Source organism: Falco punctatus, assembly GCF_963210335.1.
Source record: "Falco punctatus genome assembly, chromosome: 5".
NCBI lineage: Eukaryota > Metazoa > Chordata > Aves > Falconiformes > Falconidae > Falco > Falco punctatus.
Window position 1 is genome coordinate 83429090 of NC_137584.1, and position 16966 is coordinate 83446055.

The 16966-nt window shown below is 39.9% G+C and overlaps 1 protein-coding gene across 2 annotated transcripts in view; it reads left to right on the forward strand.

Annotated features, from left to right (window-relative positions):
- RYR2 (ryanodine receptor 2) overlaps positions 1–16966 on the forward strand; it is a 455638-nt gene that overhangs the window by 38170 nt on the left and 400502 nt on the right. The window lies entirely within an intron of this gene.

Consider the following 16966-nt stretch of genomic DNA (forward strand, 5'->3'; position numbering starts at 1 on the left):
GACATGAGGAAAAAAAACCCAGGAGACCTGCTGGTAAGACCTTTATTTGGCTTTGGTGGAAGCCTTGCTTTGCTGAATATTTGATGAAACAGACTGCAGATGTCTGCAGTACAATCTAGTCAAATCCCTGTTGGCAGTTAAGAGTTAGTTGTCCTTTCTGGGATTTGCAGTGATTGAATCTGCCCGACATCCCTGTCTGACAGAGAGGAGTGGGGGAAGCAGAGACAGCAGCGAACATAATGAACAATTAACACCAAACAGCACTCTTTGGACTTTGGGTCCTTGCAGAATGCTGATACTCCACCAGCAAAGTAACCCAAGACAAAGTTCTGCCAGTCAAACAAGGTATTTTAACCAACCTTCACTCAGGAAGAGTAGCACGGTACATAATAATGTCATCAAACTATGCATCCATCGAACCCCCTTTTAAACTACTGTTGGAACATAAGGGAGTAAGGTCTAAAGTGTAACATCATTATGCCTGTGCCCTTGCTGTTTGGAATAACGTAATAGCATAATGGATTTGAAAATGATAGCCTTTTTACAAGGGCTGTGATTAACTTGTGCATGAGATTTTTATATCATTCTGGTTTAGAACCGAAAACTGCTGTTATATGCAGAGAAGAAAATATAAGTGTGTATGATCTAGATTTTGGGAAAAATAGAAAATGCTATGAACTTAAAGGACACTTGAAAATCTTTGATGTTTTCACATTGCATATAACAGCCACCTGAGATAGATAAGGGGGAGGGAAATTGTGGAAGAATAATCCACACTGCTGTTTACGCACCAAGGATTTTGTGCAGGGTTGGAAGAACTGGAAAGGGTAGAAAAGTAGCAACCAAGAAAGCAGATGGATGCTAGGGAATGAGAAATAGAAGAGAAATAAATAACAGAGGACATAATAATAAGAGGTAGGAGAGGGAAAAAAGAATGAAGAGAGAACTACTGTGTGAAAGGAGCAGGGAAGAGCTAAAGCAGCTTTTGGACAGAAAAATAACTGAAGAAGATGTGTGAGGACAGAGATGTAAGTAGAGACAAGAAAAATAAAAAGGGATGGAGAGGGAGGAACAAAAAGAATAAATAAAAGGAGGAAGGTTGAATTAAATCCATCTTGACAAAACCAGTAAAATTTATCTATCTTTTATAGTATATATAAAAATAAGCTACTGTTCTAGATGTATGTTAACTGCGTAACTCCTATCCTGTCCATTGATCTAAGGAAAGGATGGTAGGGCTGTCAAACAATATTGCATGAAACTTATAAAACTGGAGAAGTATCAACCTAATGATAATTAAAAGGGGGAATAAAAAGTAAACTTCTGCTTTTAATTTTTAATGTGAAGATTTAAAGTCCTATAGCATACCTCTTGGTAAAATCGTCGTATTATTTTCATGACATTATGAATTGCTTTTATAATGGTCATAGATAATGAGAGATATTGCTGATATTTTTTCCTTTGGTGGTTTTAGAATGTGCTCTTTCCATGAATAGACTACGTTCATATATAAAAATTATATGTGGTAGAGATGCAAAGACTTCTTTTTTTTGAGAAGTGATTATAGAAACTGGGGAATTCTGTAGCCAGGCTTTACTTGAGAACAAGAGAGGCAGAATAAAGCACAGATTTTATTTAAAATATAAACTTGCAGGAACTTTACAGGGTTAACCTTTAAGGGTGTAGAAATATAGCTATATACAAGTTGCCATAATTCTCCTAAGTATTTTATTTCAAGCTGCAAATAGTCTTTTAAAATATATACTTGTGCATAAACTCATACAAAGTATTGATGTCAGAGTTATTAGGATAATTATAATGACTGGGATAAAAACATGATTTCGTTTGCCTCTTCTACTCTACATGTTCCCATTCTCCTGGAAAAACTGACACTGAACAGATCCACACTTTCACATGTGGATCTGTCCAACAAAGAAGAAAGGACTGGAAGGGTTCTTAATCAAGCATATGTATTTTGATCTTCCAAAGTACTGTGGCAAGAAGATAACACACACACACACAAGTTTAAGTTCAAATGTGAATACCCTGGTTATTAAACAGAAAGATAAGCTTGAATAAGACTTCCAGCATCCTTTAGCATCCAGCAGTATGGGCTGGAAGAGAACTTGAAAGCTTATCTAACACAAATACTCTGAGCAAGAACAAGACCAAAGCGAACAGCTTTACTTCTGGGCATTCTGGCACGTATATGAAATATTTCTGATCATGTATGTTTCTGAGACAAGGAAAATACCTGTGGCTGTACGTGGTAACAGATCTATCTCCTCTTTCTCTGCTCTTTTGGAAATTTAAGAAAAGTAGGTAGCCTTCCATTAATATAACACAATTTGGGTGATCTTTCAGATATAAAAGTTATTTATGGGTGGGTGGGGGTGTTGTAATTAAAAAAAAAATATTGTTCTTGTAACTGGTCAAATTGGAAGAAAATATGACAAGTGTTACACAGCATAGCTAGTTTATTTATTTAGATACATATAACCAGACACAAGCTTGGTATTTCTATAGCTATATGTTGCTGTCTAGTACACTGAGAACAATATCAAACAATTATTGAAATGGTCTTCAAATTAATGTGTAATTGTGATTTCTAAAAAAAGTATAATTGAATTCATTTATTGTACAAAAGGCTTTTAGGAATCCGAAGCACTCTGGTCTGTTCACTGTTGACATTGATGCACCTTAGAATTCAAAACTGTCAACCAGTTTTCCAAAATGGGATACTGAGATAAAATGCCTACCTTCATACTTTGCTGTCTGATTTTCAAAAGAACTTGAGCTGGCCAGTGGTTCTTTGAAGGCACTACAGAAGATACTGGGCTTTTTCTGTCATTCAGATCTGTTTCTGAAACTGATGCTTTCTTTATGAAAACCTTGGTTCTTGATTCAGAAAAACACTTAAACCTCCTGGGCCTTGAGTAGAATTCCAAGGTACATGCTTGAAGCCAGGATGTGCTTCAGTGCTTTCCTGAATTGAGGTATCAAGGCAGTCATGTTTTCTCCTTAAAAATCTCATTGTAACAGCTGAAGAACATCTTTGCAGAGACTAAAAGACAACTCCATTCTGAGAGAAAGCTGCTTGCTGATTCGCAAAAGGCAAATGTTAATGCGTTTACACCCTTAATGACTGATGTACAATAGGGATAAAATACAAGAAGAGAAATGCTGAAGTGATTCCAGTGTGATTACATCCAAATTATACTGCTCGTTTCTTTCAGAACAGAAAACAATGGCAGGCTAATGAGAGCTCTACTTTTTCTTAATACAATAAGGCTGTTAACCAACTGGATCTGCAAACTTTTGTTTCTGCAGTTTGCATCTGTTCAAATGGCATTATAGACATTAAACAGTTAATTTCTGTTAGCTCCTGAGGTCACATAAAAGCTTGGAAAACTACTGTAGATGCAGTTATATTTTCAGTGATGCATTACTTCTTCCAGCCTTAGGTCTAAAATAATAGCATAAAGTCACTATCTGGCCATTATCTCCGTTCAGCTATATGCTGCTTTTTCAAATCCCATCATAAATTTATTTATAGATTATTTGTAGAATTCATTCCCTTCTTTATATCAGGTTTCAATAAAGATAATAGCAGTCAGGGACAAGACAACACTAAATGTCTTCATGCAACACTGCTTTTGTGCAGTAAAATAATCTTAGCACTTCTGGGAATGACACTGAGCAGGTTAAATTATCGGCAGGCAAGCTTGAAGCAGAATGCAGGGTCTTACATGCGTAAGCTTGGTGGTGATTAAAATATTTAAGACAGCCAGGCCTGTAATCTGAAACTGGTGTTTTCTGATTAATATTTGCTGTGGTTGGGAGCTGGGGGTAGGAACAAAGACCAGGAGGTATCTTTTTCCCCAAGCTGGAAAATGTTAGTATCTCCTTTTGAAATGTTTGGATTTTGTTTCTTATTTTGTTATAATAAACTATCTCAAGGGACTCCAAAATTAGAAGATGGTTTTTGATAGACTCAAAGCCTGCATCTTCAGGTGTTTTTTTTGATACAGTTCTTACTGTATGTAGTGCTGTCCTGCAAATCCCAGTGAAACCCAAATTCAGTGCCTCACTACTATTTTCCTACACTGGTTATCATAAATGGGGACCGTAATGGAAATCTATCAATCTTTACATGCTCGTGCTGTCCATTTGTGGTATGTGTCTTGCGCTGAAGAGAGATTTTGGAAGCAGATGCGATGCAGTACTCGTGACACTTGTGATGTAGCCAGATCAGTCAGTAAAACTGCTGTGTGTTGGATAAGACTGGCATGCAGATGGGAGTGAGTTGGATCAAAGCTGAGGAACTCAGAGAAGATGTTTGTTGGCAGAGGGAATCGACCAAGATCTGTTAGGCGTAATATCAGATGTGCTGGCCAAGCACTGGGTGCCCTCTGTCAGCTGGGTTCTGAATCTGGGCATGTGGTGGCTCCTACTTGCCGCTGGATTGCAGCGGTTACAGCCACCGCCGTTTTTATTTCTGTTTGACCACCTGCCTGTGTTACCGTGCTTTGTCAGAGCTGCACCTTTCCAACAGGGTAACAGGGTACAAGGTCTTGCTTTTTTTTTTTTAATGTAGTTTGCTTTTCCATGAGTTCATTAGGTGTTATCCACAATATAATTACTCTTCAAATAGGCATGACCTACAACCTGAGCAATGATGCTACAGCAGCTAAAAGAATATGAAACACTCAATTGTTTTCTAAATATCTATGAAGTAGCTGTAGGCAAGAACAAATGTGGGTTGGTTTTGAGTCTATTCAGGGGTTCAGTGTTCAGGTTCTCATTAGTTTTTCTCCTGAGTATGCACTGTGTTGGATTTGTTCAGTCATTCTCCCTGGCTTCTTGCCAAGAGCTATATATAACCTAGCAATATATGCACTATATTCCACAACTGTGCTGTCACAAAGAAACAATTCATGTGTGGTCATGACTGTCAGAATGTGTTGGATGCTGCCTTTAATTAGGGAAAAAATTACAGCATGCCAGTACTTTGCATCTAAAGAATGTGTTTAAAAATAGAAAGTGGTTCCAGAGAATATCCAGGCTCACAAATAGCAGCTGTGATACAGTTTATCTCCATTTCCCAAAGAAACACCACCTGAGTGGTGAGTTGAACTTTGGTCAAGATAGGAGGGTGTTTGGATTCAGAATAACTAATGACGAGCCGTGAGAAGCAGTAGGGAAGGTTATGATTGTCTTGTGTTAAGGCTCCTCCCAAATGTGTTGGTGGGATTTGTTTTGTTTTTAAAGACCGTTACTGCCGTTACAGTAAGTCCAAAAGTAGCAGTATTCAAATGTTCCTGAACTGACTCTAAGCTATAAAATATCTCTTGGTAATACCAGCATTGTAAAATAGGAGTGCTTTATTTACCAGACCTAGTCAGTAATTCAGACCTTGATTATAGTTCTTTTGGTCTTTGTGTAAGAAATTGGGAAGAGTTATAGAGATTATGAATAGTTCTTTCATTTTTATTGATTAATTTGAAACTCTTAGGTAATATTTTGCTTTCAGAATTTCACTGATTTCTTCCATTGTTACGGATTATGCAGACTGAACATGTTAGGTTCTCACAACAATATACTGATTCAATATGTGCATTTAGTGAGTGTGTGATATGTCAGGACTTTATTACTTCAGTGATACAAAGGCACTGCGTATTTTCTTTTGAATTGCATCCGTTGCAGTCATGGTGATGGTAGATCGGCATATTGTTAGCTGTTCGGTGGTGGGAAGTGCAAGCTAGTAGTAAAGTAGAAGAAAGCCTCTGTCTTAGAAATGTATCGGTTGAATAGTTCAGACTCTTTTGTGCATTGTGCTTCCCCTGTGTTTGCAGTGTGATGGAAGCATTTATCTTATAACAGTTTTTTCTCTGGCAGCAGCTAAGACCTTGTGCACCTGGCTACAGGAGAGCAGGTATGTATGAACAGGAGGTCACATGGTCTGAAGTACCAAAGTACATTATTAGGCTGGGAAATATATGTTACATTTCTGTAAATGCAAGTCCCTCAGCAGGTAGATACTCTCAGCTGCAGTGCAGCAGCTATTCCATTGCTTTATAATCCTCTTGATAGATCTGTGTTACGCTTTAATTAGCTAAATATAAATTTAACTTTAATGGTGACGCATTTGTGTCAGCATGTTCCTGTGGCAGTGTCATGTTGTCTGTAAAGACAGGCAGTAGGAAAAGAAAGCGAGGCCTGTGCGAAACAGCTGGAAGAGTAACTGTGGGTGGTGGTGCCGGAGAGGGAGCTGTGTGGTCTTGGTGCAGCTCTGGGACACGCTTAGCCAGTGGGATGTTTTGGAAGCTTTTTGTCATAAAGCTACTCAGCCTTAGTAGGTATCTCAAAAGGGAAAAGCTGCCAGGACAGTAATCATGCCCTCTCTGCCCTCTCTGGATATATGAAGTCTTAAATTATTTACTATTTTGTCTGTTTCTGTGAATTCAGCAGCTGTACCGGAGGTTTATTCTATGCAATTTCTGTTTATATGGATTATGCTACTATTATTCAAAGTTTCCTGAAAGTTGTGGGGGCTTTTTTCTGTCATTTTCGCGTAAAAACTTTTGTGTTGCATTAAAATCTTTCCAGTGGAAGTGCACAATTGCATATATTAATAATTGCATCTGTTAGCTAGGTTGTATATAGCCTTAATTAAGGCAGTTTCATATGCCAGGGGACCTTGCCCTTCCTTATTATTGCCAGACAGATTGAATTTGCATTCAGCTGACTACAATCAAAGATTTCTAATGCCAGTGAAAGTCACACAACAGAATCTTCTCTGTCCTGTTAATTAAACACCAAATGAGCTGCTTCTGCTCCCACCGTGTTGACTTAAGATATATGGGCAAAACCATTGTAACTTGAAAGCCTCACAAGGAACATCTTCCCCTGACATTCAGTATACACAGGGTATATACTGAAGCCTAAGAATGTCCAAGAAGCAAAGTGTTGCTTCTGAAAAAGGCAAAATCATCTCTTGGGGTTAGGTATATGGTGTTTCTGGGGTGTGATAACTTGACAGAGGTGTTTATGCTTAGTAGTTAGTGTTTGTCCAGCTAAACTGTTTAATATTCTGCACAGTGTATAGTAGTTCATATATATCTGCCACATAAATATAGCATATAATTACATGTTAAATTTCTTAGCTTTAGTTGTTTTAAGTATCTTAATGTGGTGGAGGAGTCATCGTCTTGCCTCTCTGCTTTTCTCCTCTTCCTGTGGTTAAAACTTGCTTTCTGGCACAAGATTTACTTCGTGCTCTTGCAGCACAGGCAGTGTTCTGAGCGCGGGGGGGGGGGGGGGGGGGCTCCATGCCCTGAAGAGTCCAAACCTGAAAAGAGATTCCAGCTCAGCTTGATCAGCGTGGTGTTCACTGGACTGGTCTCTGTCTTTCCAACCTATCTGTTTTTCCATTTCAGACAAAAAGACTGTTGGCCTAAAAGATCACATACCTTCCTCGCACCCCTTTTTTAAATTGCCACATACGACTAAGTTCATGACTGTCTCTCCTTGCAGCTATGTCGGCAAGTGCTGTCGGTGTCTTCAGCCTTGCTGCATTCCTCCTGGGAGGGGTGAGGCTCCCTGAGAGGCTGGCTGGGGACTGTCTTCCTGAAGACTACTCCCAGTCACTCTCTATCCTCATCAGAGAGCCCTGCTTCTCTTTTACTTGAAATATTTAGGAGCTGCACTGAAATCAGCGTGATGCCAGTGCATAGGTGAATGTTTGCCACGTGCTTTGTGAAGTTAGCGTGGAGGGCCTTTGCTCAGCTTTAGCCATGTTCTTGACACACTTTTCCATTTAGTGCAGCTAAATGGAAAAGGACATCTGCATTTTCCTTTTTTTAAAAAATTTGGCATTAGTCTCTTCCAGTTTCTTAAAAGATATTAAACAACAGCAAGCAAAAGACGTCAGAGAAAAGACAGGGATCTCTTGAAATGATACATTGCAAGGTTGTTTAAAAATGCTCAAGCATGTGCTTTAGCCAACAAATAGAGGAAATTGAGGTATCTCGTTTGTACGCAGTCTGCCTCTGTAGGCTTAGTGGCTTGTGTCCAAGACCTTTTAAAGAAGGGTCTCATTTTGTGTTTAAAAAAGATCTCTGTAAAATAATCTAATCAGAATACATCATGTTTCTGCTTTCTTTGCTCTAAAGAATGAGCAGTAGGGGATTTGGCATTCGTGGCTTCTGTAGCTTTGGAAAACTGTAACATTCCACATAACGTGCCTTTTGTAAATGTGTTACGAAACTTGGAAGAAGTCTGTCGAGTGAACCTGTAAAGCTGTCGGGTTATTTGAGGATTATGAAATTACTACTTGAATAACAGAGAGCTTCGGATTAGTCCCTCTAAAACATAAAGGGAGTAGTAAGCATCCCCTTGGCCACACTTGCATTTGGTAATAAAATGCAGCTTGAATTAATGCCCCTCAGCATACATATACAGAACTACCATCAATGCAGTAGCAAACAGGTCATGCATGTGACAGTGCTTATGCAGCTGCTTTTATAATACACAGTGAGGTATGTCCTAAATTCTTGAAGGAGGCAGCAAAAACTTTGGAAGAAGCAAGCAGCCAACCGTTTGGTCTGATGTTCTTTACTGAAAGCTTGCCTTCCTGCAGAGACTGTTCCTCCCAGCCCTGTTCCTCTGCTGGGTGTGTGTAACAGTGTGGTGTGAAGATATAGAGAATGGTGTAATGTAAGTCTACTCTTAGTAATACGTACAGTGTTTGAGAACTAAATGGTTACTTGGCTAGCATGAGAGAACTTTCTGAATATCCCAGGAAGATGAGAAGTCTATGGCAAAGATGCATGTAACTGTACAGTGGCCCCTGCTTAGTAGCTGCAATGTTAACAGCGTGGGGAAGATCTCGGTTCTGAGGATCTGCATGGGTGGAAGATCCACTGGATTACGTATGGAAGCATAACATAGTAACAATAGTGTAATGGTGATCTGGAGGAACTTACTTTGTTGACATCTCTGGTTTTGGCAATTGCTTAATTTGCGGTGAGTTCTTTGAGAAATCTAAATTCTTGTTTAGTTGCAAGTTTTAGGTGGGAGGGAGGGAGAATCGATCCCTTTGTTTCTAAAACACTTTCATCTTTCCTGTCCTATAAAATCAACAAAACACAAAGCCATACAGATGAATTCACTTCAAAAAACTCATTAGAAAATTTAGTGGTCCAATCCGTTTAGGGTCATAGCTGATGAACTTGCTTTTCATTCTACTTCTGACTCTCATTGCACACTGGGAATGAAAGAGCTGGAAGAGCAGACATCCAAATGTTTTCCTCTGTCTTTATGGTCCCTGAATATTTGACGTCTTTCGAGTGCACGATATCATCAGTGGATAGTAAAATAAAAGGAAAAAGAGGAAAAAATAAGGTGGTAAAGATCATTGATTGGTGAGAGAAATGAAGAGCATGCTCAAGGCTCAGAAGAGCAGGAAAATGTTGAGGAGACTGGAGAAAAGGAAACTTCTCTGGATAACGTGCAGGTGAAAAAGGAAAGCAATAAGAAGATAAAGTAAGTGAACAGAGACTGGAAAATAAAAGTTGGAGGAAGCCATTCCAGGACAAGAAGTGAGGAAGGACTTTCTCTCCTGTGAAGGAATGGACGAAAAGGATAAACTCCACCCTAAGACAGAGTAAATCATCGTTCAGTGATGCCACAGCCAGTGTTGTGTAGGAGCTGTGTGAATGGGAAAGAGACATCACTAAATTAGAGGGAAATCAACACTGCAAAAGCAAGAGGAGAGCCTCATGAAAAAGAGAAGATTGGGAAGAGTTTAGCTTCATGAAAAAAAAAACCCCACCACAAATCTTTTATCCTTGTCCCCACTGTAAGGACCCTCAGGCCACTTGTAGACGTTACTGTCCCTGCACAGCCCTGCCCAGGGCTCCCCCTGACCTGCCCACAGCCCAGGACCCCTTTTCATCCCCCTGGGCTATCAGCCCCCGCTCCAGAAACGCTGCAGCAGGGCTGGCCTCCAGCTCCCCACAGCCCTGCCCTGCCCAGCTGAACCATGCCCACCTGTGGGCCCACATCCCAGCCCAGCTTTGGCCCATCCCCAGGGAGGTGCCCGATGCCTGGGGCTGCTCCTGGCTGGAGGGTGGGATGGACCTGGCTGCTCCTCAGCACTCCCCATGGGGATCTCCCACCGCTCCTGGTGCCTGGTCCCCATGGAGCTGTGCCTTGATACACACATGGCTACCCCTTGATTGCCTAATAATTTTCTCTCCTACGTAAAATCGCCGGGAGGCCAAGCACTGCTGATGTCAGCATTTGTGAATTATTGTGAAAACACTGATTGAGTTGCATGAGGCATGCAAGTTAGAGGAGCAAAGTTTGTAGAGCATCGGTACTGTGCTTTTATTAGACAAACTAAAAATCCCAAACATTTGGATGCACAGTAGCTTTCCTGGGTCTGACCTTGTCTTTCAATGTCCTTAAGACTATTCTTGTGGTCCCAAACCTACTGTATATCCTAAAGGACAACACAGTCTACTAGAGAGCTGAAGGTTTTCCTCCTGGAGGGCGGTTACTGGAAGCAGTGCTGCTTATGCCTTTGCTGGGGAGCTGGAGGGAGAAAGTGGAAGGTTTGCTGATTGTGCCAAGTTGCTTTAGTTTATAGACTAGAAGTGTGAAATTTAGATACATGAGTGGAAAACGGTATGAGGAATATGTTTTGGATGAATGTGACATTATCCAAAACAGCTTATTGTTATTTTCTCAGATTGCAAGCTTTGAAAAAACAAGAGGAAGCTTTGTCCTTTAGGGAAAAGCAGCTAGGCTGGTGAAGATGCTTGACTAGGGCGTAATAGAATAAAAAGAAGGTAGAGCTTATTTGTTTAATAGTAGTCATCATGTGACTGAGTACTCCTTATTGCCTTGCCTTCAGAAGTGTAAGTCAAAACTTGAAACTGGCTAGAGAAGAGCAGTGAATGAAAAGTAGGAATGGCAATACAACATTATCAAATATAGATTTTCTTTTTATAGACTTGAAGGAGTCAAAATTCTGAAGATAACAGTGAAAACTGGTGGCTCTCTTCTAGTTTTCACAATAATGTGGAAAAAAAGGGATGCTATTGGAACGGAAGTGAACCATGGCGCTTCAGTGAAGTTGCCAGTTGCATTAGTACCAATTTCAAGGAACTGGGTTTGAAATCACTGCAGAGATTATACGAGGGAATTCTCAAGAGTGGATGGCTCCCCAGGCTCCCATTTGCCTTGCTGAGCATTCTAGTCGAGGTAATGATAAAAACAATAATTAAAAAGTCATTTGTTCTGCAGGATTGGGAGGATTGAGTTGATCCCCTGTGGGATCAGGAGGATTGTTTTTCCTCAATATGTAATGTTGCACAATTGATTTAAGCCCGGAGTTGTTATTACTTTTTGGTTATGTTTCGTTCTAAAACTGTTAATCAGTGCGGTTGCTCCGTTGCAATAAAAATCGACTTACATGATAGATGTTAGCTTTCATTTAATTGTGGGGGTTTTTTTCTTTTCCTTTTTTCCCCTCCAAATAGTTCATTTGTTTGAAACTTCTAGTCTTGAATTTACTTCATTCTAGTTGATCTGGCAGTTTCTTAACTGTACTTCCAGTAATACTCAATTTATCAGTATTCAAGATAACTCCAATTATTTTCCTTTCGCTCTAGATCAGAGCGTAAATGGTGTTGCACAGCTGAAAGTTTCATTGCTGGAGAAAATAGAAGTACTTATTTGAAGTGGGGAAAAATACTGTGCTGCATATACAGAGAAAATTGCATGTCTTTTTTTTTTTCAGTATGACAAAAATAACAAGAATAAATCTTGAACTATATTCACACACTTGCACATGCAGTGTAGGTACAGAAGAAGTATTTCAATGGGATGATTTATTTTTTGCAAAACCAGCACAAGGCAGCTAAATCACCTGCTTAGTGGGGCTCACTATGAACCAGTAATGTGATGTAGCTATGAAGAAGGGAAATGAAGGTGTAGGATATATCAAGCAAAGTATTTTCAGTAAACATAAAATTATTAATACCACTGTATTAGGTCACTGATGGGAGTAATTCTGTAATTTTGCCTGTAGTTCTTGCCCCTATTGTTCAAGAAGGGTGAATTTAAAGTGGCGCAGGTAAAAGTAAAGGTTGTGGGCTGGCTGTAGTGAAGGAGAGACTTTTTTATGAGACATGTGGAAGAGCTTGGCTTGTTTAGCCTAGGTCAATAAAAACTTAGACTGTGGCCTTTAAAAATGTTGGGGTAAACATCAGGCAAGGGTAAGAGTTAAGGCTAAGGACAATATTGGCACTGAAACAAAAGGGTATGAAAGGACCCTGAATAAGTTTAGCCTGGAAATTAGGAGAAGGTTTGTAATTCTCAGAGGAGTTCAGGCTGCTACTAGGTACAAAGATGAGGGACAAAAGGTGACTGTGGTAAAAGTTGACCTTAGCAGGTTGGTGGCTACTCTCAGATGATATCTGTGATGATGGAAGCAAAGGCCCAGGAGCTTTCCTGAAGTTTTGTTTTTGTTCCTTTGCGCATATTCAGATTGTTACTTCACTGGAGAGAACCGAAAGGGTTATCTGGAGTACTTTGCTTTTCATCCTGGAGACAGTTTTCCCATAAGGTCCCTATTGGTGTATTTCTGTTCCAAGCCATCGAGGAAATAATGAGAGTAGATAGTTCCTTTTCTTAAATGGCTGTGATCAATAATTTTTCAGTTGGTGAGGTCTGCCTCATTGGCATGCCAACATTTAAAGTGAACTTTAGCAAGCTGAAGTACTCAAGCTAGTGCACGCTCTTCCAGACTTGAGTTGTGACTCTGCTCTGGAATTGCCACCAACAGTGGTGACAGTAAAGAGGTGTGGGAAGATGAAAGAAGAAGTAGCAGCCTAGGAGGAGAGGCAAGGATGCAGAACTAGGAAAATGGTGATAGGGAGGTGACGCATCCCTAGCCATGCTGGGCTGGGACGGATGAGGTGCGCAGCATCGGCAGGCAAAGATGCAACTTTATGTGTCCGGGAGGGGCAACAGGGAATGTGAAGGCTGGGAGGTAAGAAACAAAAGGAAGATGAAAGCTGAGAACCTGAGACTGGTAGGACAGTCCTGTGAGAGGTATAAAGAAGTACAAAGGAAGAGAAGACAGTAGCAGCAGTGAGTCACATCCCGAAGAGCAAGGTGAAAGGTAAAATGCACTCACATCCTAGCGCACTTGGAGTTGCCTCTATAAAGAAGGATTTTGAGAGGATGATATTGCAGATAACAAAAAAGTTGTTCTGAGCTGGTCTAGGGATTTGTTCTGCCATTGCTGAAAGGGTAGGAAGTATGTGTGGATTTCTGACTTTCAAACTATCTTTCTGCAATGCTTCCTTTAGATATTTTTTTCTAAACTTTTTTTCTTACTGTCTTCTCCCTCATGTCTCGGTTGGGCTCCCTAATTTAGTAGGGGAACAGTTGACTTGACTAGCACGCAAACCTTATAATGAGAAACTCTTTGCTATAAGCTCTGTGGTGGAGGCCCGAGGTTCTCTCTGTAATCTTTCTTTCTTCGGGAAATCTCAATTTAGTCTATATTTTGTTCTTCTGAAGTTGTATCTCTGTGCTATAGACACAGTGCTCACGTGTTCATAGTTGTTTGAGATGTTTGTGCTGTGGGCAGTAAGAAGTTCACGTGGGTATGTGCAGATCCAAAATGACAGAGTTTGCCTTTGGGCAGTCTGGGAAGCCCGTCCCCAGCTGCCATGGGCTCCCAAACTTCTATAAAAACTAGAAAATATCTCTGACAGTTGTAATATATTGATTACTTTCAACAAGTTGTTATATCAAGTCAAAAAACCCCAAACAGACGGGCTGGTGCATGCAGTCCAAAACAGATCCATGGTTTTAGGTAGTATAGCAACATTTTTCCCTTTTTTCTGTTCTTGAATGCCTTGCCTGATTTGCCTTAACATCTCTAGGGAAAAAAAAACCCACCACTTTTGTGTAAGGTAGTGATAACTACTGAGAAAACAAGAACCATTTAAGCCTTTCCTTTTCTCTGGGCTCCCCAGTTGTGTTATTCCCCTCTTACCCCAATGTGGAGAGTCTGAGAAACCAAAATATAATGCAGAATTCATTGTTTCTTATCAGGGAATAGTGCCAGAAAAACAGCACATTGTGTCATGGCTCCTTATGCTATAAAGTCCTTGAAGAAATCCCATAGATTATAAGGATGTATATGGAAAACTTCTGAAAGGGACCCACTGAAAAAGAATATTGATTTCCAATCTACCTTTAGGCGTAAGGTCCTTAAAGAGTTTGTGGAATCAAGTTTTGGAGTTTCCTGTTTATAATTGTTCTGCCTTTCACTCACAAGTGATCTTCCTTTTAGTAATAATAAAAAACCTGACAATAATTTGCAAAGGATTTGCTACATTTATGAAAGTAGTCTTCCAGACACTGATACATAATTTACGATATGTCCTGATAATATATTATTGACGAAATGCTGGAAAAATATGATGTTTTTAAATGTACAAAAGTGAAGAGGAAAGGAGAAACAAAGTGATAGTCTGTACAAACTTCTTTTGAATGTGTGAGGTTAAGTCAAGAGTAAATGTTATGTTCTGTATTTTACAGATCAGCAGGGCAATGTGATGCTTTATTTGTGGAGCTACACAAGATTGTACTGTCAGCATTATGTGTGTGAGCTTTTTACGAGGATGAGATTATCACCTTATTTGAACAAAGTGTCAAGTCTGAAGATAGGAGTATCTTTTAATGTTTGGGGTTTTGTTTTTTTTTAATGCTGTGACGCTTTCAAATCACTTTAACAACTGGTTAGTTAATATTATATAAGAACATGAATATGTAATACGATGATTTTCCAGCTTTACAATGCAGAGGTTATTACTCTTCCTACAGGAACTATTCCTCTGCCGTGTTGCTCTTCAGGAGTTTCATTAGAGTGAGTCTTTAGGAGAGACTCCAGGACCTAACAGACTAGTAACTGAGCCTTGGTGTGTTGGATGCAATTGATAGCTGGATGCAACCCCTCTCAGCCCACTAACAAGGGTGCCATTTAGCAGTCCTTACAAGGTGATGGAATTTTGTTTGCTGCTGCCTTTGTACGTGTAACCATTAGCTGTGGCTAGAGGTTTATCTAGCCATAGGAGTACAAAAAATTGCTGTCTAAGTACCTGTTGAACAGTGTACAGTTACGTAACTTGGCACTTAAGGGCTGTGATAGAGGAAAGTGGTGATAACCTAAGGAATTTGGGAAGAGACAGTTTAGCATTATCCAAGAGCTATTTAAGACTGACACTTCTCTGGTGAAAGATAACATACGATGTGTATCAAGAGTTGATGGAACACTGTTTATTTTTGTCTCTTCATTTTTGTTTTGGTCTCTGTTTTTGGTTGTTTTTTTTTTTTTTGGGGGGGGGTTGTGGGTTTTTTTGTTGTTATTTTGGGGGGGGTGTTTTTTGGTTTTGTTTGTTTTCTTTTTGGGTTTTTTTTGTGGTTTTTTTGTGTTGGTGGTTTTGTTTTTTTGTTTGTTGGGGGTTTTTTGTTTGGTTTTTGGTTTGGGTTTTTTTGTTGTTGGTGGTTTTTTTGTTTAGTTTTTCAGTTTGTTTTGGGGTTTTTTTTGTTTGTTTTTTCTTTTCCCCATTAAAAAATGACACTGCTAATAAGAGCTCAGAAAGTTTATTCTGGGGCATTATGTCTGTGGTTAATTCAGGGGGAAGACTGCCATCTACAGAATCCTTAATCTTCCCTGTGACAACAGCTCCGTCATGCCAGCAGTGCTCAGATGCTGGTGGACAGGCTTTACTCTTAGCTGGTGAGATCTGATGTGCTCAGCCTTTTCTAAGGAAATTGCCTAAAACCTGCTTCAGAGCGGACCTGCTTTTCCATTGGTCTGAGAAAACTTCATCTGTAAGCTCCTTTCCCCAGGATAGCCCAGAAAAAGATTAAGATGCATAACCTTGTCTTTACATTGCTTTTGTAATCTTCTCTAGATGAACTATAAGGGAGTGGAGGAAAAGAGAAATAAAAAGGATGTAGCATGGAGATGAGTATTAAGTCAAAGCGTTCTGGAGGGGATCAAAAGAGCAGCGGCTGCAAAGCAAAAAAAAGCACACTCCCACCCAAACAACCAAAAAAACCCAACACCAGAATACCTCACAAAATACAAAAAAGGCAAGAGGCTTTTATTTCTTTTTTTTTTTTTTTTTTTTTTTCCTCTGTACTGACTGTGGCTCTCATCACTGTTTCTTAGGCGGCAAGAGAAATGTTCTTTTTGATTCCATGAATAATGGATATGGAAAGTCTCCTTTTGAAGGTGCTTCGTTTAGCACTCGTTCCTCCATGTGGAACAATCATCTAGATGTGTGGGCAGGTGCTAACAAATTTCTGTAGGCTTGTATTTAATGTCTAAGCTTCCACTGATGAGCTGTGTTTCCAGAATTCAATTAAAAACGTTCAGTAAAAGAATGAAAGAGACATTAAATGAAATAGAAGTAGACAACTTTGAACTAGTAAAGCAAAACAGAAAAAATTGTATTTCACTTGAAAAACAGACAGAATCGAGATACAGCGAAGGAGAAGGATCAGGGGTGCCAGGAAACACGACTATTTCTGACCACAGTGGCCAGCGATACAGCACAAGATAGCTCCTCGCCTAGCATAAGGTCACATTGGCAAGACGCAGAAACCCTGTGCATCTTGCCAACGCTCACGTGATGCTCACAACACACTGCAGACTGGCAGGTAGCAGTGACTGTCACTGTCAGATGCCTGGAACCTGGGGATTAGAGCACTATTTTTGTATTTGTGTAAATGCTTCTCCTCCAATGTTTCTGAAGCATGTAAGAAAGGAGAGGTGTCTGACCACTGTCTTGACATCTCAGCAAGAGGGGCAGAGCCATGTAGGAACTGGGGTTTTCCTTCATGAGGAAGAGAGATACGGCTGAAATTT